The sequence below is a fragment of the Pholcus phalangioides genome, unplaced genomic scaffold (assembly GCF_987345545.1).
Source record: "Pholcus phalangioides strain wild (caught in Gottingen) unplaced genomic scaffold, Ppha-v1.0 ptg000015l_1, whole genome shotgun sequence".
NCBI classification, from domain to species: domain Eukaryota; kingdom Metazoa; phylum Arthropoda; class Arachnida; order Araneae; family Pholcidae; genus Pholcus; species Pholcus phalangioides.
In genome coordinates, this window is record NW_028301608.1 from 112,130,353 (window position 1) to 112,153,484 (window position 23,132).

Consider the following 23,132-nt stretch of genomic DNA (forward strand, 5'->3'; position numbering starts at 1 on the left):
AAATTAATTCTACTTAATATCCGATTCATTCAATTTCATACTTTTTTTTAGATAAATTCTTTATATTTTTAATTAGAAAATTATTCATTATATAGGTGTTTAATTTAACTGTTCACACAATTCGACAATATTAACTATTCACACACTAGAAACTTCCAGCAATGTAATTATTTTCTTAGCTTGTATCTGACACAAGTTTAATAATTCCGTGTAAATTTAAGAATCTCAAGTTTCAAGGTGTTAATTTTTTCTGCTTTTCTGGAGTTTACAATTCGCTTCATGGTATTGCAAAAATTGTATTATAATGTAACGTTAAATTTCTTGATATTTATAAATTATGCACTTATCGTAAGCATTTTTTTCAACAGCGTCATAATTATTTTATTAAATTCAGCGTAGTAAGGAGATCAAAAAGAATTTGTGTCTGCATTTATTTTTTGTACATGCAGATACTGTACTTGAATGCCTGCAATTTACGATACTGAAATATATATTTTGCATTTCAGGATGGGAAAAATGCGAAAAAACCAAAACTGGTAAGTTTCGAATATACTGTATAATAATTAGCATTCATTAGTATGCTCATTCATAATCTCACTTTCGAACTTATTCAGATGGTACTCAAACAAAAAAAATTCTTTTGGATGCCTATATACGGTGCCCTGTAGGTGCAAATGCGGTCTTTATCTCATCAACCGCCTGTCGTAGAAGTACAATTCCAATTTAAAAGATGCTCAAAAGGCGTTTCAAAATTACCCTGTACCAATTTTAAGAGTGAGAATACAGTGCATCTCAAAATAAAAATCTGAATTTTCATACGGCCCCCTTTTCACCATACTTTCAGTTAGAAAGTAGTTAGAAAACGGGGGGAAGCGCATAAACATTTAGATTTATTTTTATTTTGTTGCACGCTGTATTTGCACTCTCAATACTGTTTCAAAGTAATTTTTTTTTTAAATTGTAACCGTACATCTACGACAAACGGTTGATGAGATAAAGGCCGGATTAGCACTTACTGGACACCTTGTATAATAATACAGAATATACGGGGTGATTCCATAATTCTCCCATGCTGCAAGCGCAATATTAAACGGAGGAAAGTTGGGAAAACAACAGCATAAACGAGGGAAAGAAGCGTTGTACGTAAATTTGTGTATTTCTTTCCAACTTTTTCTTAGATTTTTAAATTCAAATATCTCACAGATTATTGCCCTTGGAAACGTGAACTTTTTCGTTGGTCTCAAGAGGGACAGGGCAGCTGATCCTAGAGATAGAAGCCTCCACACGTCACCCAAGTAGTCCATCCACACTCAGAACATTGAGGAAAAAAATCAGCTGCACGTGCTAGTGTCATCGTTGTGTGGAAAAGGAACAATCTCTCGGACACAGAATTGACGATTTCTATGCTCCATATTCAATCACCATGTGGTATTTGTGAGTCTACACGGAAGATTCTATGCCAAAATAAGAAGAAATAAAATAGGATGCTGTGATTCAAAATGCGGCAAACTTGCTAGGTAGCCTTACCAGACTACTCTCATGACGTTCAGATGAATTTGGCAAACAGTGCGGAGTCCTACTATCTCTAGGATGTGCTGGGCAGGGCAGGGCAAAAACTTCCTAATTGAGTTTTTGAGCACAAGGTGTCCGTATAGAAAGTTAACATTTTTATTTTAATTACTCTACGACCCCTTGCACAACATGAATGACATATCTGAATACTACACGTTATTTGGATATTTTTTCTAACTGGAAGTATGACTCTATGATCAATGGTTTGCGAGTAAAATGTGGCAAGGAAAATTATGGAATCACCCTGCATAATTACTCATTTGTTCATACTAAAAGACCAATGTGAAAATTAAAGTAATAATCCTGACACTTATAGCTTATCGGCAACACATCAGATGTATACAAATACAAATACAAATACAACGCCACAACAGGCAAATTGCCCAACGAGTTGGCTGACTTAAGAACATCATGAATCCCCGAGCCATTTTTTGGAGGCCCCACCTACTAGTGCTACACCACACATGCACCCCCCTCCCGCGGAACCCCCCAACGAACCCCAACAAATCGGTACCTGCGGGAATGTGCGTGTACGTGTAGTGCAACCTCACTACACGTAATTCAATCGTTCTAATCAAATCCGTTTTACTACGCAATACTAGTATTATGCCATTATTACGCTACAAAAACCCTTTTATAAAACATGGAAAATGCAATAAATACGCGCATCTGTTACGCTCGAACGAATGTAACCAATAGGGTAATTGGTAGTGTTTTTCAAGTTTTATAAACAAACTTTTATCAGACTTTTATAATGTGATCCCGGCCATAGGCTGAAATTATACTCTGTAAAAGTTTTATAAAAGTTGTTTTAGAACACTTAAAAAAGCAACCAATACGCATATCGGTTAAATTCGAGTGAATGTAACCGATAGGTTTATTGGTTGTTTTTTTAAAGTTTTATAATAGATCTTTCAACAAAATTTTATTGTGTAATCACGGCATTACATGCACTAGATGAAATGTCGTCCATTTATAACTATATACGTTTTGAGTTTAACGCATGCATTATAATATACTCTTTCAATAACATGTATCGGTTCGGATATTTATATCCGTTAAGGCAAATGTGATGAATCGGTGATTGTACATAATAACCGGTTAATATGCATACTTACCAATCGTCTTGGTAAGTTTGATAAAAACATCACTTTTACTGGCAAATATGCATAACGCGCAAGCGTCGTTGGTAAATTTGATACATATTGAAAACATTATTCCTTTTACAGGCGATTATGCATAATTAGCAAGGGTAGTTGGAAAATTTGATAAATACTTGAAATTTGTTGCCTTTATAACTATGCATAGTACCCAAGGGTAATTGGTGAATTTGATAAATAAGAGCACAAAATTCCAAATGAGTCTAGTATGTCTAGTATGTGAATATAGTCGGACCCCGATATAATTATAACAAATTGTGCTACCGTACCCAGATATAGCAATGCAATAAATGCATGAATTATCATATATACAGTCAAATCTCATTTTTACGAATACCGTTATAGGGAAAATTTCGTTTTAACGAACACTTTTCTAATCCCCACAGATGCAAAAATCTGAAATTCCTTTATAACGAAGTGATTTCTCCGGGCTCTTGGAGCTCGTTATAATTATATTTGACTGTAGTATATCATTTAGTATGATTTATCATGTTTACAAACAACGCAACGTTTGAGTATTATGCATAAATACCAGTAAAAGTGATAAATTTGGAGAAATTTATCAAATTTACCAAAATGTTTGGCAAGTATGCAAAATAACCAGTTATTATGGGCATAACCATAATAACTGGTTATTGTGTATAATAACCGCATTTATCAGATTTACAGTGACATATCCAAATAAAAATACAAGGCCACAACAGGCAAAATTCCTAACGTGGTGGCTGAGAAAAAGATGTCCATAACAAAAATATGGATGTCATATATTTCTACAATACAGCAACCCAATTATAAATGCAATTAAAAAACTATAATAATATAATTAATATAATAATAATTTAATATAATTAAAAACTATAATAATAATAACTATAAACTATAATAAGAAAAAGTGTAATACAATGCCCATAAAAAGTACGTATGGATGTCTTATCTAAGTATGGATAGGTTCTCGATTTACCCCAGCATGCTTATATCGTATTCTTTTTTCAATGTGTCAATTGTGTTAGAATTTATTATCCCCGGGGGTAAACTATTCAATTTATTAACAATACAAATAGAGAAAAATATGTATCATTACATTTTCGGAATAAAATCGCTAAAATATAAATGATGATTCAATTAAAACAATAATTTTGTGTTAATACGCGAGTATTTTTTACTTTAATCATATAATTAATTTTAATTTTACTTTATTTTATAATGTTAATAAAGTGGTATTGATTAAAAAAACTCATCTGCTTCATGTGCGATCAAAATTTAATACGTAGATAAATAGTTAAGAATTTCATAAAATAAATGCGTTATTTTTAAGAGTATTCATATATGTGAAAGTTTTGTGCATAAACCATTCATTCCTGATTTATTTCATCATTCGAGATAGATTTTTAACATGTACTACATCTTTTTTTCATAGAAAAGTGATTCAAACGTGAGTATTCTTATATATAGTTTCGCACGATTCCGATTTATAATTTATGTGAATCGTTCAAATTCAAAAATCGAAACTTCCAAGTTCATTTCTATTAATTTTCAAAGGAGTTTTAAACATTCGAAATTGTCTCGGAATCTGTTGATTATAAAATAAATATTTGAAAATATTTATATCGAACTGATCAAACATTGTTATCTAAATTATAATATATTTGAATTTAATCGTATGAAAAAGGAAATAGAACGTCCTCTCATCGGAAGATTCTAAATTTTTTACTATATCATAAAAATATTATTGTGGAAATTGGTAATTTTTAAGATCAATAAAATGGGTATTCGTCATAACTCGAAAATTTGTATCTTTTGTAATAAGGATCCGAATATTTTATTTAAAAATTTTTTTTTGATAAATTTTTTTTCTAATTCTAATAATGTAAATCTCTCTTTTTTAGAAAACTGCGGTAAGTGTGAATGTATAAAAATTTTCTCATCGTTTTGTATTTTTGCTTTACTTAGAAAACCTAAAATCCTAGTCAATAATAACTTCATAATTATTATAGACTCGACACCCATCAAAAACAGTTTTATAATCCTTTTTTATATCTACTAAAATCGATCACTCTCATTTTAGTAAAATTCTTCATTTCATTTTGAATGTACTAGTTTAATTTCGAAAATGGATCAATATCACTTTTCATCACTTCTGATTATATCTGAAGAAAACCGTTTTTGAATATCTAGCAATTTCTGTCTTCGAACAATATAATGTTTTTTTGTTTTTTTTTTAATGAAACTAAAAAAGATTGGGAAGAGGAAACAATTGAATGATACAGAAGATAAAATGAATTCATAAATCATAAAATACGAAATCATGAATGAAAAATTCCCTTTGATTTGGATATTGCAGAAAATATTCAACAAATATTTCATCGTGCAAATAATATTTCAGTAACAGATAAATTTAAAGGTTTAATAATTATGTAACTGATCTTGTAATTTGTTATTTGGAACCACTAGCCTTTTTTCATCAAAATCAAACGTTGTTACCCTAATTTTGAGGGTGGGGGGGTTCCATGCAAACCGCAAATATTCTCGTATATATATTAGATACGCACAATAGCACCTAAAACCCCTTTAATCACTTTACGCACAAGCTTTTGGCAACAAATTCGGATTATCTGGGATTATTTAATTCGCGATAAATCTGGCAACGATGCCTTAGCAAAAGTAAGAAGTGGGGGAGAAAAAATATAAAAAGGGAAAAAGTATTCGGTATATAGGTAGTATATAGATAAGGTAGATAAGAGAGTTTTTAGAGTCCCTTTTCACCCTCACCCTACGTGTTTCCTTTCGCTCTCACATGTATGTAATAAAAAGATACATTATATGTGTGGGAAAAAAAATCATTTATGGCCGTATCACCGACAGAGTTTAAACTACATCGCAGGTTAAAGGATTAGCGATCGACATGGATCGCAATCGATCGACATGGAAAATCTTCAATTTAACCAATCCGTTTCAATCTTCAATCCTTTCACCTCAGATTGCAGTTTAAACTGTGTTGGTGAATACGGCCGTAACAGGAGCATCCGTAGAGATAGGGTGACTACATAGCTTCGCGTTGGTAAAGAGAGAGGAAAGAAAACACAGAGAACGTGTTTGAATTTATTCCACTGGCATTTGGACGTAATATTTCGCTCGTGGTCGTAAAGGGGTTAAGGAATAATTTATATCATTATCATCACGGGAAAAAAAACTTCACGAATTATATTCGAAAATAATAAGACATTACCTCAACGAAACCCAAATGTTTGAATGCGAAGTAAACAACTCTCAACTCTAGGTATCAATGGAAACGGGCTTTTTTTCATGCTTTGGTAGTATTTCACGAGTTGACTCATAGTCACACTTTGTACTTTTACATACAAATGCTACGCAATTTCTTCCTATACGTTACAATTTACAGCTACCATCAGTATGCATCCTTGCTCACGTAACTTTTTTACTCGCCAGTTGATATTTCATTTTTTCAACCGTTGCCTTTGAGCATTTTTGAATGTGTATAGATTATAATAAATATGTACATTCAACTTTATAAATATACGCACCTGTTATTCGAGTTATTAGAAATCTGTATATTCATTTATTCGTTTGATTTAATGAACAGGAAGAACTTGTAAGTACTCTTTAAAAAAACAATATAATAGTCTCGTGTTTTATTGATTTTTTAAAATTACGTTTGACACAATATGTCGTGTGATTTATTCGGCAATACAGTCGAGTACACTTATAACGTAATCTGGGGAAAAACATATACCGTGGATGCAACATAAGGTTTTGTAATCCCCGATTTTCGGCTCATTCACTTCCGTATATTCTCACGTCTGTTATTACATACCCCCGCTTAAAACATACACTGTTGATATAACATATTCTCCAAACGTAGAAAAATAATAGGATATCACATACTGCAAACAAAAACCTTTAGAAAAAAAAAGACTTATTTTTGCAACATTCCATTGTATTCGGGTTGTATCTTGATGTTATTGTTTCACAGAAAGTAGTGGAAATTTCTTTAATGACGGAAATGTATTCTAAATGGATACATTTTCACTACCAATAGATGGCTCTGTAAGAAATCAGGCGTTAATCCCGGGGTTGTCAGCTTGATCAGTCACATCGTCCCCCCCCCCCCAAGAGCCAGATATATATATATGAAAAAGCAATGGGATATTGTCTTGTAAAATATTTTTTATGGGGTTTAGTTCGTCCTGGACTGGAGTATGCCGTAAGGGTTTGGAGACCTTACCAACAGAGGGATATAAGCATGATTGAGGGAGGCGCAGAGAAGGACTACGCGTGTCTGGTTGGTACACAAGGCTTGAGCTATGAAGAAAGACTTGATTTTTTGAATGTGTCTTCATTAGAAGAACGCAGGTGTCGGGTGTGGGAGGACATGATGGAAGTTTTTAAAATTTTCAACTGGATCGACAGGAAAGCGAGTACCAAGTACTAATACACCGTCAATCGACTGCTTTGAAAAGTAGACAAAAGCATCGATTGGTAAGAGACAACTCAAGGTTGTGGTGTCGCAGGGAGATTTTCTCTAATAGGGTTGGATTAGCTTACCCTCGGGGGGTGGTAGTGAATTACAACACAATTGACACGTTTAAAAAGAAATATGATTAACATATTGGGGTAAATGCAGAAGCTATCCATTCTTAGTTAAGGGAACTAAAAATATTTTTTATGGGCGAATTGCTTATTGGCATTTGGTTTGCTGATTGGTTTCTATAAAGCAGGTAAAATGTATGAAGGGCTCCTCTGAGATTGACAGTTTGACCATAGCCCACTAAACAATTATTGTCTAGTCGGCCGTGGTTTGACACAGCAGCTCTTTAAAGGTTTTCTAAAGGAAAGAATTGATATCGTACCCCTATACTGTTCGATACTAATCCATACATTTTCCAGGCCAGTACAATCCCAAATACTTTCGGCAGTTTCTTACCCTTCAGAGACATGAATAAAAGAAACTAAGAGTGAATATGGCCACATTTCAGCATAGGGCTACAACATGAATCTAAATCCTTGATATAAATATTATAATTGAAAATGTTGTGAAAAAGTTCGAACTTTTAGCTTTCAAACGGGGGCCATTTCCTACTTACTACTTTCAAGCATGAAGAGTATAAAAGTAATAAAAAGTAATAATGCGCTACAGTATTCAAGCATAAAGTTCACATTGATCGAAAATAATTCCTTATTTATTTTTAATGTATTGCATTATGTTTATTATGCTTTTCATTATTCTCACAAATTAAAAAATAATTAAATTAAAGCATTTTATACTTCAAATAATATTTTAATAACAATTTCCAAACGAGAAAATCTGGGGAGCGGTGTTGGAGGGTATGGAAATTAATCATGTTCACAATGGGAGGGATCACAGGCATGCAAAATGGTTGAAAGGGGGCCATGGGCAAAAAAAAGGATAAGAGCCACTGGTGTAAATGATACACCGGTGATTATTCATAATCACCAATCGTCTAAAGAATGTTTGATTAAATTTCGCATTATTTATCATTTTTACCGGCGATTATGCATAATTTATAAATAAAGTTGAAAAGTCTGATAAATATGGAAAAACTTATAACCTTTCGTCTCCTCATCAAACCAAATGATTATTTTTACCCGTACATGATACGCGCATTTCACGTATTTTGTAATAAAAGTTAAACTAAGTTAAAATAAGTATTAAAAAGTTAAAAACATATTCATAACAACATTATCAGCTTTGTAATGTTGGCTTTCTTCACACGTATATACAAACAAAACCAACACATTACCATTCGAATTCCAGACCATGATTAATTTCAGCCCATTAAGTATTTAAATTACGTTTTTATCATATTCACCAACACGAGTTGAGCATTAAACACAATGTTAGTCGAATCTGATAAATTCTCGGTACATGACCAAAAATTAATAAATTAGAGTCTGTGGAGAAAAATTAGTTTGCCTCATTTTACTGTCCACCATCGAGAGTGTCCGCTAACGGGGAGTGAAATACATTCAATCCCTATTCCACGGGCCCTGAGATCAGAAAAGTGTTCATTAACGGGAAGTATCCGTTAAAACGAAGAGTGTTCGTTGGGGGTTGTTCCACTGCAGCATAAACCTCAAAAGATGTCAGTTAAATCGATTAAATTGAGCAAAAATTCGTGCATGTTCGTATATCACATACCCTAATAAATTTCCAAATTTCCTCATAAGATTCCAAAACTATTTCCCATGCAGTATTAAATTTGATTTCATACGGCATAAGCTTATTTTGTCCGCGGCAATCTCAATACTGCACTTTATGCATGTATAAAACTGCTGTATAAGCAAATTTCAAATTTCAAAACCACGCTCATAACATACACGTCGGTTATAATTTGCACTCGAATCATCAAGGGGAGCATGTTATAAGCGAATTCGACTGTATATAAGTGTGCAACGTGCAATATTATAAATATATCTCTTTTTTTGAAAGACACTCGATCTCATTGTAATTTGTTATGCCTACTCACAGATAGCAGTAAGTACTGTATATTGATGAAAAATATTCTGAATCCGAGTAAAAATATGTATTCTTGGTAAACGAAACGAATGCAGTAATTTTGTACATATCGTATTATATATGCGAGCAATGAAGATACATTGTGTTCTAAATCATTTTTAGGAAGTAGCCGTAAGTATAAGAAGATCATTAATATATAAAAATTTTAATATCTCATTCAATGCATTGAATTTTTATGAAAATTAAAAGGGATGGTTAAATATCTATTCGCATAATATGTGTATTTTTTTTTCTCTTTGTCTATTGGGTAAAAATATTTACAAGTAAATTTATAAGGTCATTGCTCCTTAATTATTATTATCAATTTATTTATAAATAAATAATTGAATTTAATTTCGATGTCAATCTTCCCTTTATTCTGAAAATATTTGGATCATCAAAATTGGACGCAGAACAACTATTTATAAACGCTTCTCCACTTAATTTTATATCCAAAAGCTGTCATCACGTCCGGGTTACCCTTTCCGGGGCTCGGCGGGAAAATAATAGTAGGGGTAGAAGCTTCTTGATATTTTCAGGGGCTCTTAAAATCCCCTATAGCCCAATATTATACTGTATATTGTGGAAGGGAGGGAAAATACATTCCAAAAATGAATACATTATTACAGAATATGCTGGAATGTTGAAAAAAAAACAATTAAAAATCACAAAATTTAATGAAAAGTTTGAAACTGAAAAAAATTTAAATTATTAAAAGAGATAATTACTAAACTAATGAAAATTACAACCTGAGGAAAAAATAATTCCAGAATTAATTAAAGAATTGATGAAAAGAAATACCTTAGGAATTGATGAAAAGAAATAACTTAAGAATTGATGGAAAAACATATTGTCGGAATTAATGAAAGAATTGATGAAAAAACATATTGTCGGAATTAATGAAAGAATTGATGAAAAAATAATTCCAGAATTAATAGAAGAATTGATGAAAAAATAATTCCAGAATTAATAAAAGACTTGATGAAAAATCAATTCCAAAGTGTATGAAAAAATTGATAAAAAAACAATTTCAGAATCGATGAAAATTCAGAAAAAATGAGATCTCAATTATTTGAGGTCCTCTGTTTGAATCGGTAATCTTGGTCGCTATGATCCACCCCCCTCCCCACAACTAGAAATAAAAGTTATAAAATAAATAATTTTCTAGTTCATATTTACAGTGAAGAAAAGTTTCATATGGGACTGACTCTTTTTTTCCATTTCAAGTAAAAAAAATCTGGGAAATATTATATATATATATTTAAAGTTGCAATTATATATTTTCCATAAAGGTTCAAAAGATAATACGATTCATTTACGGCTTTCAGTGTAAATAAACTTTTAAATTTTTGTTATTTCTTATAGGGTCTGATCGTAAGTAAAAAGATTTATTTCTATCAGAAAATTCATTAATTTTTCCGAAATCATAAAATATTTTTCTTCGTTCACTTTAGTATGGGAAGGAAAGATCATAATCGGGAAAAAAATTAGATCGATCATTCCGAATTAAGAACTTTTGACTAAGTAGTCAGTTATAATTATTATGTAATTATAAAAATATTTCTAAGGCAAAATCAGTATCGAAAATTATATCAAAACATTCTATAAAATTATTTTCTTTCTATTTTCGTAGACGGAAGTAAGTAATATCTATCATAAAACATGCAAACATTATCATATACGAGCATATAATGGTTATTTACAAATCATACATAAATGACTGTCCAACTATTATTATTACAAATTAAAAAAAAATAATATGGAATGAAAGTATGCAATATTATCACGTTTTGAGCAAACACTTATGGTATTTATTAATAATTATTTCATGAACTGTTGTTAATTACTGTCAATACCATAGGTTATTGATTAAAAACGATCATTAAAATTTGAGAAAAGAAATTTAAATTTATTATTTTTACATATGAATTGTAAATATCGGAAAAGGCTCATTGCCGAAAATCAAAAAAAAAATCATGAGGCATAAAAAACTGAATTTCTGTTTAAAAAAAACCGTTTGATTCATTTGAGTTTTTTTCCCTAAAATTAACGTACATAGTTGTCGGTAATTTGAGAGAAAAAAAAATTCTCAAATAAGTCAAACGGTTCAACAAAGAATGAAATTTTTTGTGTTTGGTGAAAAAATTTAATTTTCGTAGATGAGCCCTTTTCGAAATGTACAATTCATTTATTCTAAGATACAAATTGAAAACTCATTAAGATTTAAATGCTCTACCACCGAATAAAAAATACAGTATGAAATGGTACTTATATATGTGCCTCGGCATCGTTGGTTTTCCATTGATAACTACATAGAAATAGGCTCGGTATCAAAGGCTGATAATCTAACTGAAGAAATGTTCTGAGCTCAGTTACCAGCTGGAAAATAAAAGTTTCTTACCATCTCTTCAGTATATGTATATGAGGTAAAATTGAAATTTATAATACTGAAACATTTTTCAGCAATTTGTCGTAAGTATCCCCAACGTTTCTATGTGTTACCTTATTCGTATATTGTTGAGTTTCTAAAAGATATTTTATATTATTATTATGCTTATAGTTCACTTGCTTTTTTTAGAGCAAAAAAATATATATATGATCATAACTAAAACTATACGAAATAAAAAGAAACAAGTCAAATATTCTCATTATATTTTCTTCGTATGTTCATCTCACCCACAAAAATGCATTTCACCAGACTAAATATACTCGATTGTTGTTTCTTTTAGAGAGTTGGAGTAAGTATCTCAAAAAAAAAAAAAAAAAAAAAAAAAAAAAACTTTTTTACAAATAAATTCACAATTTTGGGATTTCTATTCATATCATCGCGTTTACAGCGGATATATATATATATATATATATATATATACAGTAAAAGTCTGTTATGGCGCGTACGGCTTATGACGAGAATCACAATATAGCGACTGATTCACAGGTTATTCTCAAGGAGCCAATGTTACAAAAAAGTACGCTTATAATGAGAAGTCCGTTATAACGACAACTTTTCCTGTGATTGTGAGCTGCAGTTTAGGGCTACTTCACCAAACACCAACTCTGGCCATATCGCTGTATTGCAATTTACTGCCATTAGTGAGATGGGTTGGAAGTGAAGGCGCTGTCTATCGGTGGTCGCCTCGAGTTCGTTAGGGAAAATATCTTATCTATATCCTCCTTTGGGTTCGAACCCGGGACCATGACAACAACCTTCACGATGGTAGATGAGCATCTTACCACCATGCCACCACTCGGGCAGTTTAGGGATGGGAATCGATTAAAATTTTTAACTAGTTAATCCAAAAACTTTAATCGGTTATTCGACCGACTAATCGAATTTTAATCGAATATTTTTTGTGATCATATAATATTAAGATGATAGAAAAATATATTTTATTGATATCACTCACGTATTCTGTACATGTAAATAAATATAGCAATAGGTTAAGAAATTAAGGCTGCCCGCTTCAAGCAATTTAATATGCAGGATATAATTGCCAAAATATGTAATTTCTTCACTTGGATCTTATTTTTTTTTAAATAAATCGGTTATTTTTTATTATTCACTGATTTCGAAACTAATTTCGATTATACTGTTGCATACTTGCTTAGAAACTCCTTTCGAATGGTGCTTGTGAGGAGATAAGCTGATGCTTCCAAGAATACGAAAAATGTCTGTTCATAGTGAAAACAATGAATTTTGGTTTTGTCTTTTAAAATTTCCATCAAACTTAATTTGAAACTGAAACCATCAAGTTCTGTTGAATCTAATTTCATGAAAATATTGATTAAAAAAATATTTTAAATACGGTCACTTATCCAAGATGTTCTGTATAAAACATAATTTATGACATCTAATCAGTTTTTCTTTCAAAAAAAATCGAAGTAATTCAGAAACTTTTAATAAAATCTTAATCGAATTAATCGAATCGATTAACTCGATTAAAAACTGATCGATCAACCGACCGGATTAATCGGACCAGCCCTACTGTAGTTATAACGGACTTCTACTGTATATATATAAGATTAGAGAGTGAGTATGTGTGTGTTCCAGTTTTTTCAGCAAGAAACATGTTCAGCATCATTGAAATACAACTAACCACTTCACTTTTTTAGGGTGATTTTGTAAGTATAAAATTCATTGTTACGGATATCTATTGTTAAGTACTGGAACTAGACATAAACGAAGCTAGAATGACCTGAGTATTCTTCAGACAAAAACTTGAATCACTGTACTGTAGAACATCTACAAATTCAAGTAATATCAGTTTTCAAGAAGTAAGAGATACTAACCCCCGGCCCGGCAAACATAGTTCGCCATACGGGGTTCCCCCAAGGGAGCATTTCCAAAAGTAAAAGATCACCCATATTCCGTCTATGATTCATCCTAAATATTCAACGCATGTGCTGAATGATTCTATAATTGAAGTCTATGATGAAACTAGACTCTGAAAATTTCGCTTTTCGCATATATTGTGCTCATGTAAACAACTATAAGCTTTCATATTGAGTCTGAATTTGAAAGAAAAATACAAAAAAACCTCTAAAAAACTTCAAAACCAAATGAACAGGCGAATTGAAACACTATGGTCAGTAGCAGACATCCAAAACATGTCATATGAACATAATCCGTGAAAACTAGAGACTGTATTAAATTAATGTTTAATGAACTTCATTGTGTAATCGTACATATAGTACATCATTTCGTACATCATTTTTCACACATATTCTGTAATTAGTTCTTTTTCTGATAGAAATTAATTTATTTTTGTGAAGGTGAAAGTAAGTAATCAAAGAAAAAAGGGAGAGAGATTTTCTGCAAAAAATACATATTTCTTAAATACATCGGAACTGTCGTGCATTAAATATTAATTAACTCTTAAACTTATAGTTTAATAAATTCTTAAATTTATAATTTAATAAACTCTTAAATTTATAGTTTAATAAATTCTTAAATTTATAATTTCATTATTTAAACGTTAGTTCACGAAGTGAATAATGAATTAATGGTAATATTTTTTTTTCAATCGAAATAATTTTGAAACTATTTTTTTTTGTAATTTATATTTTTTTATGAAATTCACAATGCCTCTCCCTTTCTCTCATATTTTAGAATATTTCATATAGCCATCTAATATAGTCAAAAATGATACCGTTCCATTCGTTGTTTATTCGATTACCGCCTAAAACAGGAATTTTTAAAAATAAATTATACGTATACACTGCCTTAAACATTTGAATTTGAACAGACTCAAAATGATAATTCACATAATTCTTCTTATAATATTTCTATTTTCACAGCAATCCGGTGTAAGTATTAAATTTACGATGCTGTCACGGAAAAATAAACAGCAAAAAAAAAAACATTTGGGGGAAAAAAAATAAGCAGTAAAAACATATCTTCTATCAAATTAAGTATATTTCAAGTAATATTCATGGAAAATATTAATAAAAAGGCTTCAATCGGGACGGAAAGGCTCATTTATATTTTTGTTACTTAATTAGGGTTGGGCCGATTAATCGATCAGTTGTTAAAAATTCTAGTTGAATTAATCGACTGGGGCATGTTCTTTAAGTTCAGTAGTATTAAATTACCTGTTACTGAACTATTTATATAATGTGACGGCCAAAGTCCTAATGGTGGCCAGTTCGCGAATCGGTCGAGTTTGAACCAAATTCCGATTTTCAGAAATGACTAGAGATTTTTCAGGTTTTGGCCGGCCAATTCGAGAAGTGGGTGGACATCCCTGCCCAAAGTTCGATGTTGCGATGCAAGACGCTCCTGTAAGCCCCAAATCCATTTCTTTCATCGCCAACGTGTGATACATGGCTATGTACAGCAGCTGTATTTAATTAGCTCCACGAGAGTAGATGGGAAAAAAAAGAGAAATTTGAGAGAAGAAACCTATATACAGGGTAAGTAAAAAGTCCGAAAAACTTCAAAAATTCATAAAAACCGGAAAAATAACCGGAATAAAAAATGGTTTGCAGCACCGCAAACCATTTTTTATTTCGGTTTTTATGAATTTTTAAAGTTTCTACGCGGACTTAACTAACGTTCACACAATTATCACGAAAAAATACGCCAGCTTGGCGATGACCCCGAATCATGTTTCTTTCTTTTCATGTTTCGCCAGGGATCTCCAAATTTACGAACTGGCTGGCCACAGCCGGAAATTCGGACATTGGTCGGGTCAACTAATAACGAAATTTGCCAATTCGCGGACTGGCCGATTTTATTCTTTGGCCGTCGCATAAATAAATGAATGCATATATTTATTCACTAACGAAATTTTCCACATTACGTAATTTATTTCCAGAATAATTTCTAAAATAATTAATCACATGGAATCCTCGCTCACAGGAATTAAAATAAATATATTGTTTTATTTCAATGAAGAAAATTATATAAACTTATATTCGTCGAAAATAATGCATTTCCGTTTAAGATAAACATTTATTAATTAAATTTTGTGTTTTTCTTTTGAAGTTGTTATTGGTAAGTAGAAAAGAAATACATTCCATAAACATATCACCTTGATTTGATCTTCCCATTGTTACCCAGAACTTTTTGCGTAATGCAACTGTTTACTCGAACCGTTTGCGTAATCCGGATATAAACGCATCAGGAACGCCATTAATCCTTTTCCCTCTCATGAAAAAAGCATAAAATAGAAACTGATGAATATATAAATACGTTTTAGAAGCCAGTCAAGTCGAGTCGGTCTAAAATTAACATAGTTTTCCCACGATTTGATTCTACTCTGCTGTCGGTTTTGTGTAATACTTATCTCCTGATGATGGCGACAACTCGTGTTGTAGAAACGTCTCGTCAATATTCATAGTTATAACGACAGAATATTATTAATTCACAGAAAATACTTACTCCTTTTCCGATTACAAGTAAGTTATGTAACCTAAACTGTACACTCATTGTGTACACGTCACATTAGAGGTAGGACGTTGCTTAATTTTGATGTTCACTCATTTTATTTTAAACACGTTTCTTTTAGAAGTAAACATTTCAAAATACTCAAAATTAAGAAAAACAATTTTTTTTAAAAATAAAAATATGTTTTTTTTTGTCGAAGTTGTACATCTAGTAATTTTTCAATAATTAATTCAAATTATCATTTCTATGTAGAAAGATGCTGTGAGTATGCATGGATTTTCACAACCACACTTTAAATTACACTACTCAAAACAACGAAAGAACACCAATTTGTTTCTAAAAACTCTTTCCTGAATATTTTTGTAATTTCATTTGATTGATACACTATACAGTTCATGTAGCTCTTCATAATTCTACAAAACATCAATTCCTGTTTATATAGGGCGTTGTGAGTATCATTTTCAATATCATTGTCATGCATAAAAAGATTTCCATCCGTAAATATCTATACGTTTTTGAGATATTTCTAGGAGAAAACTATAGCCTCAAAAATTATTACACTATTGTCTTCTCTGATATCACATTTCTTTGGGGACGTTAGGCCGAGTCGATAAAAGACTCACGCCGCGAGTTCGATACAGCATGACCCTCGTTATAAAATTGTTCCTGACAAGAAAGTTCAATAGAAACAGCAACGAGATCACCAAAGAAAGTAACCAGAAGACGCACACGAAACTCGTAGCAGGAGATTGGGGAAAAAACTGCAGTCTCTCTCTCCGCAGAGAGTAATCAGACATGCAACACAATGCTGACATAACATTCGCCATCTTTACTTTAAAATATGGAAGGCAGATGACAGCACCAACAAGAACACGAAACAAATAAAACTCTCCGACAACTTAAATACGTTAGGTTCGTACATATACATACACTTACACAACTTATTCCGACATGTATCGATTCATTAAAAATTGTGCAGAGGTATGTGTGTGGCTTGGATGTTCGATTAAGTCCCGTGTATAGAAAATGATTGTTGCGCGACGAAAATTATCAAATGAGTGTTTATCGTTTTAACTGAAATTAAAATAAAATTTATTAAAATTTTTAATTTAAATAATTTTATTTTAATTTTTTAAAACTCAAAATTATCGTTTTTAACTGAAAAATATGTCTCAAATTTAGAAACAGTTTAGCTTTCTTGCGTAAAGTCCGCAGATACATTAAAACAATAATTGCGAATTGTTGGTGAAGATTATATTATACCATTGCGTCTTACAATGTCTGCAATTTTTTCCCGAAAGGTTTGACTAGTTATAAATACTTATTTTTTTAAACGAATTTAAAATATATATATATATATATTTTAACGATCTATAGATAGAAGTAGAAAAATAAATTTTCTCTATCTAAATATCTAATTCCATGTGTTCAATGGATCAGAAAATTGTTTTAACCTCTAGGCTGTCGGAATAGCCGTAGAAATGTTGTGCGGCTGAATAAAAAAATTTCTATATTTTTCAGTTAAATTTTGTGAAAGATAGATGGCACTCAAACTGTCGTAAATACAGTGATTACCTCGGCTGACGAAGATAATTCGTTTCTGGGATCACGTTCGTTTTAGCCAGAACATCGTAAGCTGAGTTATCACTGTACATTGAAACCTATCCATGGCAGACACTTTAGAGACAGAAACCTGTCTTCGACGGAATAAAAAAATAGTCTCTTCATTGATTAATGATTTTATGCGTGTGTGTGTGGTGCTCATTTGTAAAATGGAAACCTATCTAAAATGGAATATTAATTCAGTCTCTTGACGTTCAGTTTCGTACAGGTTTTATTGTGTTTTGAAGAAAAAGAGTGTGATGCATAGAGAATGGGTTTCGAACCCACTATCAGCAACAGAAGAGTAATCGCGGAAGACAGGATTTTATCACCACTCAACAATGTACAACCATCCCATACAGTACAAGCAAACCTGTTAGAAAATAGAGAAATAATAATAAAAAAGAACTAGAATATATATGAGTACGCCAACTCTATTCGTCATTTCAATCATGCTACAAAATGCTACAAAATGTTTTTTGAAAATAAAAAATTGAGATCATCATCAGATGATGGAGCATGCTGCTACGCTCATCATCCCCGGATGATGATGGAAGTTCAATCGGAAATCATGTCATAACCATGCTGAAGGTTAAACAAAAGCAACGTTTGCTTCATTTATCTGAGCTATAGTTAAAGAAGTTAAGCCATTGTGTGCTATATGAATTGTGGATTTTTAGTCACCGTGTTTCTTTGTTCATATTGTTGTTTCATATTTTTCAGGATGCTGCAGTAAGTATATTTATTAAATAAATACAATGTTTCGACAATATACTGAGACATGCTATTTGGAACATATTAAATCATTAAAACGATATCCATAAGAAATGTTATATATTTTACCATTGCACATTTTTTTCTATCTACTTTACAGTATATTATTGTAAGTATTAACATCCATATGCCTTAATTAAAGATTATAACCAGCGTAGGGAAGCCCAAAACGTAGTGTAGACCAGAAGTCGGCATCTCGTCCTAGATTCCCAAGACCTATTTCGGTCAATCTCTGGTATATAGGACGACTGTTCTTAAAAATACCTCACAGAGACACATTAATGGTGAAGATATTTGCAGTTGTACCTGGAAGATTCGTTCGAATCCGATAAAATACAAACAGTGAATCAAGAAATTTTTTGGTCGTTTTTCAGTTATGGCTGTTTTTACTAACTTTCATTGTAATACACGGTTTTCATAAAATAACTAAATTATAATAAAGCCGATATACGAGCCCCTAGCGGCTGCACAAACTAACGAAAGCGAATGAAATTCGATAATGGTGTTTCAAACAATGCACTGAAAAACGAAAAGGAAAACAAAATCGCAGTTCTCTCACAATTACGGTCACCGCAACGAAATTCCGATAAATTCAAATGGCAACACTCACTTTTATGCATTGTTAAGTGATTGACGCAGAGAAAAACCATGAATGGCGTTGTAACAGCGACTGCAGTGCCCAGAACGTCAGAGCAGGACGCAGACAAAATAAGACCAGAACAAGAATGTCGGTGCTCAAACCCTTCGGTGGGAGACTTCTTGCATGAGTAATGTGATCTTCACACATTGGTGGTTTCCACGTGTTTCTTTTTCTTCGTCTAGGACGTTCATCATGCTACAGGTACATGGAAGAGTGGGTAAACTTTGCCTAATAATACTCAGAAAAAAATCACCAGCGAAAAATTCAAATACAAGGAAAATACGAAAACTGCTTATGCATTTCGACACGCTATGGGTGTCGTCTTCAGAGGATTAAAAATCATCACGCTGATCGAGGATCCCACTTGGATTGATTAATAAATTTTTATTTTCGGATGCTCAGCGGAAAGGAAAAAATATACGTCTGTCCAAGCCGGAAAATGAAAGTAATGGTCATTCGAATTTTCTTACAATTCAGATGGATGGCCGCCACTCACTGCTGCTAAGAGGACCATAGATTCAAATTTCAGGAAGCGAAAGTTTCCCATAAAATCCACGACTTATTTAATCTTCTACGAAGGCATATACAGTGGAATCCCGTTATAACGAATTCCAAGAGACTGGAGAAATCAGTTCGTTATAACGAAATTTCGTTATAAAGGAATTAGTGTTTTTGCATTGTTGCCCTGTAAATTTATCTGAGGGATTAGAAAAGTGTTCGTTAAAACGAGATTTTCGCTATAACGATACTCGTTAAAATGTTATTCAACTGTATTCGGGCATGCAAATAAATTAGTAAAAGGCAATAAATCACCACTACTGATCGCAGCCTCACGGCTCAAGTTCATTACGAGCAGGAGTTGTGAGAAACTTCGAATAGACCAATCAAATTGCTTCATTTCACAAGGAGCCAATCAGGAAGTTTTAGGAGACACACGCAGGCGCTCAGCTTCACTCTGGTCACGACGTTTTCCTTGGACAGACATATATTTTTTCTTTCCACCCATCAACCGAGAGTTAAGATTTAGTAATCAATCCAAGTGGGATCCTCGGTCAGCGTGATAATTTTCTATCCTCTGAAGACGACACCCATAGCGTATCAAAATGCATAAGAAATTTTCGTCTTCCCTTGTATTTGCCTTTTTCGTTGAGGATTTTTCTGAGTACCGGCACATGCTGAAATGTATAAAAGTGAGTGTTGCCATCAGAATTTTTCGAAATATTTTTGCTATAGCCGTAACTACGAGAGCTACGTTTTTGTTTCTTTTTCTTTTGACCTCAGCAGAGAAATTTTTCCATCAAAATTTAGTGTCCGTATAAAAATTCAGGTTTTTCTTTTATATTATGACACTCTATATTTTATCTCTCCATACTGGTCCGGAGGGATTCCTGAACACGTTTTGAGCATTTTTTAGAACCAAATTAGAGCCCTACTTCTGATGAGATAGAGGCCGAATTGGGACTTACCGAACACCCTGTATATATTGTTGGATTAATTTTGGCCCTATTTTCTGTCCCGCGAGTGGCAAAATTACCGCATATCTGGCCCGTGGACGGAATGATTGTTTATCCCTGTGATAGAACATATTACTTGTTATATGTATAGAAATCAATCAAAATCCCATATTTCATTGCGATTATTTTTGTAGGAAGATGTTTTTGACATAGTGAAAGGCAAGGGCAAGGTAAGGATTGTTATTTATTGTGATTTCCGCACCGTTCATACATTCAAAATACATGATGCTGTTTAATCGAATTTTTCTCTATAATTCACACTTTTCCCTTGGTTTATTTCATTTATTTATTCAATATTGTTGGCGGAAGCCTACGCAAGAGAATATGGTTTCGAGAACAGATATTTTAAGGGCAATTTATATTTTATTTTTATAGAAAGTAAGTTTTTCGAGAGAACAAATACTGCTATTTTTCTATTCTTGATAATATGGGAAGAATATATTTGAAGTATTTCTCAATTAATATTTTTATAATCAAATAAAATCTTCAAGGAAATTGTTTTTACCTAAAACATCATGACGGCTTTACAATTATGAGTACGATTTAGTTGGGAGAAGCGAAAAAATAAGAGTGAATTGTAACCGAAATTGCAATATCAAGTGAATGGCTGGGTGGAATTTAACACGAATTCTGCATTTCATATTTATACAACATGTAAAAAAAAGATTTCTTCACACAGTGTACGTAGGGTTAACTTCACACTTAATCTTCCAAATGAAAGGTGGGGAGAGTATAGACGAGCCCAAGTAAAGCGTAAAGCAGCTTGACCTATTCTATCTCTAACCGTTTTAGAGTTATGGTGGATAGAAGGAAAATGCGACAAATTTGAAAAAAAAGCCTAAAGTTGTGAAGTTTCTGAGAAGCATTCGCATGCTTGCAGAAGCTCTAGATCAGTGATTCCCAACGTGGGCGTTAACCCCCCCCCCCTCCCGGGGGAGATGGGAAATTCCGGGGAGGGAAGTAGAAGCTACGGGTATAACATAAGATCCTATGGGTTAGATTGCGTTGGGGGCGATTGGAGAAAAAATTTTCTGAAGAAGGGGGCGATGGGACAAAAAAGGTTGGAAAACTATGCTCTAGATCAGTGATTCCCAACGTGGGTGTTAACGCCCCCCGGGGGGCCATGTAATGCTCCGGGGGGGGGGTTGCAGAAGCTACGGGTATAACATAGGATCCTATGGGTTAGATTGCGTTGGAGGGCGATGGGAGAAAAAAATTTCTGAAGAGGGGGCGAGACGAGGGGACAAAAAATGTTGGGAAACTATGCTCTAGATCATTCACAAGCTTGGTCAGTGTTTTGGTCATTCACAAGCTTGGTCAGTGTTTTGGTCATTCACAAGCTTGATCAGTGTTTTGGTCATTCACAAGCTTGGTCAGTGATTTGGTCATTCACAAGCTTGGACAGTATAAAATTTTAGATTTTTTAATTTTGTGACACATTCTATTTTCACTCTCAAAACTGGCACAGAGCAATTTTTCAACACTTTTTGAGCATTTTTTAAATTGAAATCATACCTCTACGACAGGCGGTTGATAAAATAAAGGCCACATTAGCATTAACAGGACACCCTGTACATAGAAATTGTACGGTTTGGTCTAGAAAGCCGATATCCCACTATAAAAATTTTATAAAAGTTCTTTTATAAAAATTGAAAACTGCAATAAATAAGCATATTGGTTGCATTTGAACGAGTGCAACAAATAGGCTTATTGGTGGTTTTTTCTTCTATTTTTTCAAGTTGTGATCTTTTATTCAAAGATAATTGTTTAATAATTGACCAAAGATATTCTAAAAGATCTTTTATTCAACTTTTATAGTGTAATCTTCGCCGAAGTCATAAATGGGGGTAGAAGTTGAAATAATTGTAAATTGTTTCTATTATGATGAACCAAGGACATGAATTGAAGTAAATTAAGTGATGATGTTGGTGTCGAGATAATTTAATATTATTTTAATTTATACGATTATATTACCAGGGAAAAGGAGGAAAAGGTGGAAAAGGTGGAAAAGGACTTATCGTGAGTATTATGTGTGAAGCCTTATATTGTATATAACTTTTTCTCTATCCATCTTCAATTCAATATAAGTGAGTGATTGAAATCTCGTGAAATATCGAGATTTTTCTGTTTAAAAAAATAAGAAGTGATATAAAATCTAGTTGAATATCATTGGTATATTTTTCACACATTTAAAAGTAATAGTCATATGCGTCTCGTTTTTCTTTTTCACCTGCAAACATTTTTATTTTAAGGGAGGAGCGCTGAGCACAGCAGTGAATGTAGAAAAGGCTAAAGTACGTAAATTTTTCATTTTCATATATTTATAGACAATAATTAAATAGTGTTGTGAAGCTTTAAAAACCAGTGCCAAGAGAGGCTTTTTCACTCGAAATTAAAATTAAGTAATGCCCCATAAATTGTTAAATAGTTTTAAAAATTCATAGAAATT

At 32.4% G+C, this 23,132-nt stretch overlaps 1 protein-coding gene and 1 long non-coding RNA gene across 3 annotated transcripts in view; both read left to right on the plus strand.

Annotated features, from left to right (window-relative positions):
• Window positions 1-23,132, plus strand: part of LOC149077608 (uncharacterized) — a 165,409-nt gene that overhangs the window by 108,614 nt on the left and 33,663 nt on the right. The window lies entirely within an intron of this gene.
• LOC149077612 (uncharacterized) lies at window positions 516-22,977 on the plus strand. 2 transcript variants are annotated; one of them, XR_016194171.1, is made up of 4 exons: window positions 516-536; window positions 20,818-20,853; window positions 22,661-22,702; window positions 22,936-22,977. It is a non-coding gene; the product is annotated as an uncharacterized LOC149077612 (long non-coding RNA). The 2 variants fall into 2 exon arrangements; XR_016194170.1 differs by lacking the exon at window positions 516-536 and having other exon boundaries at window positions 20,335-20,853.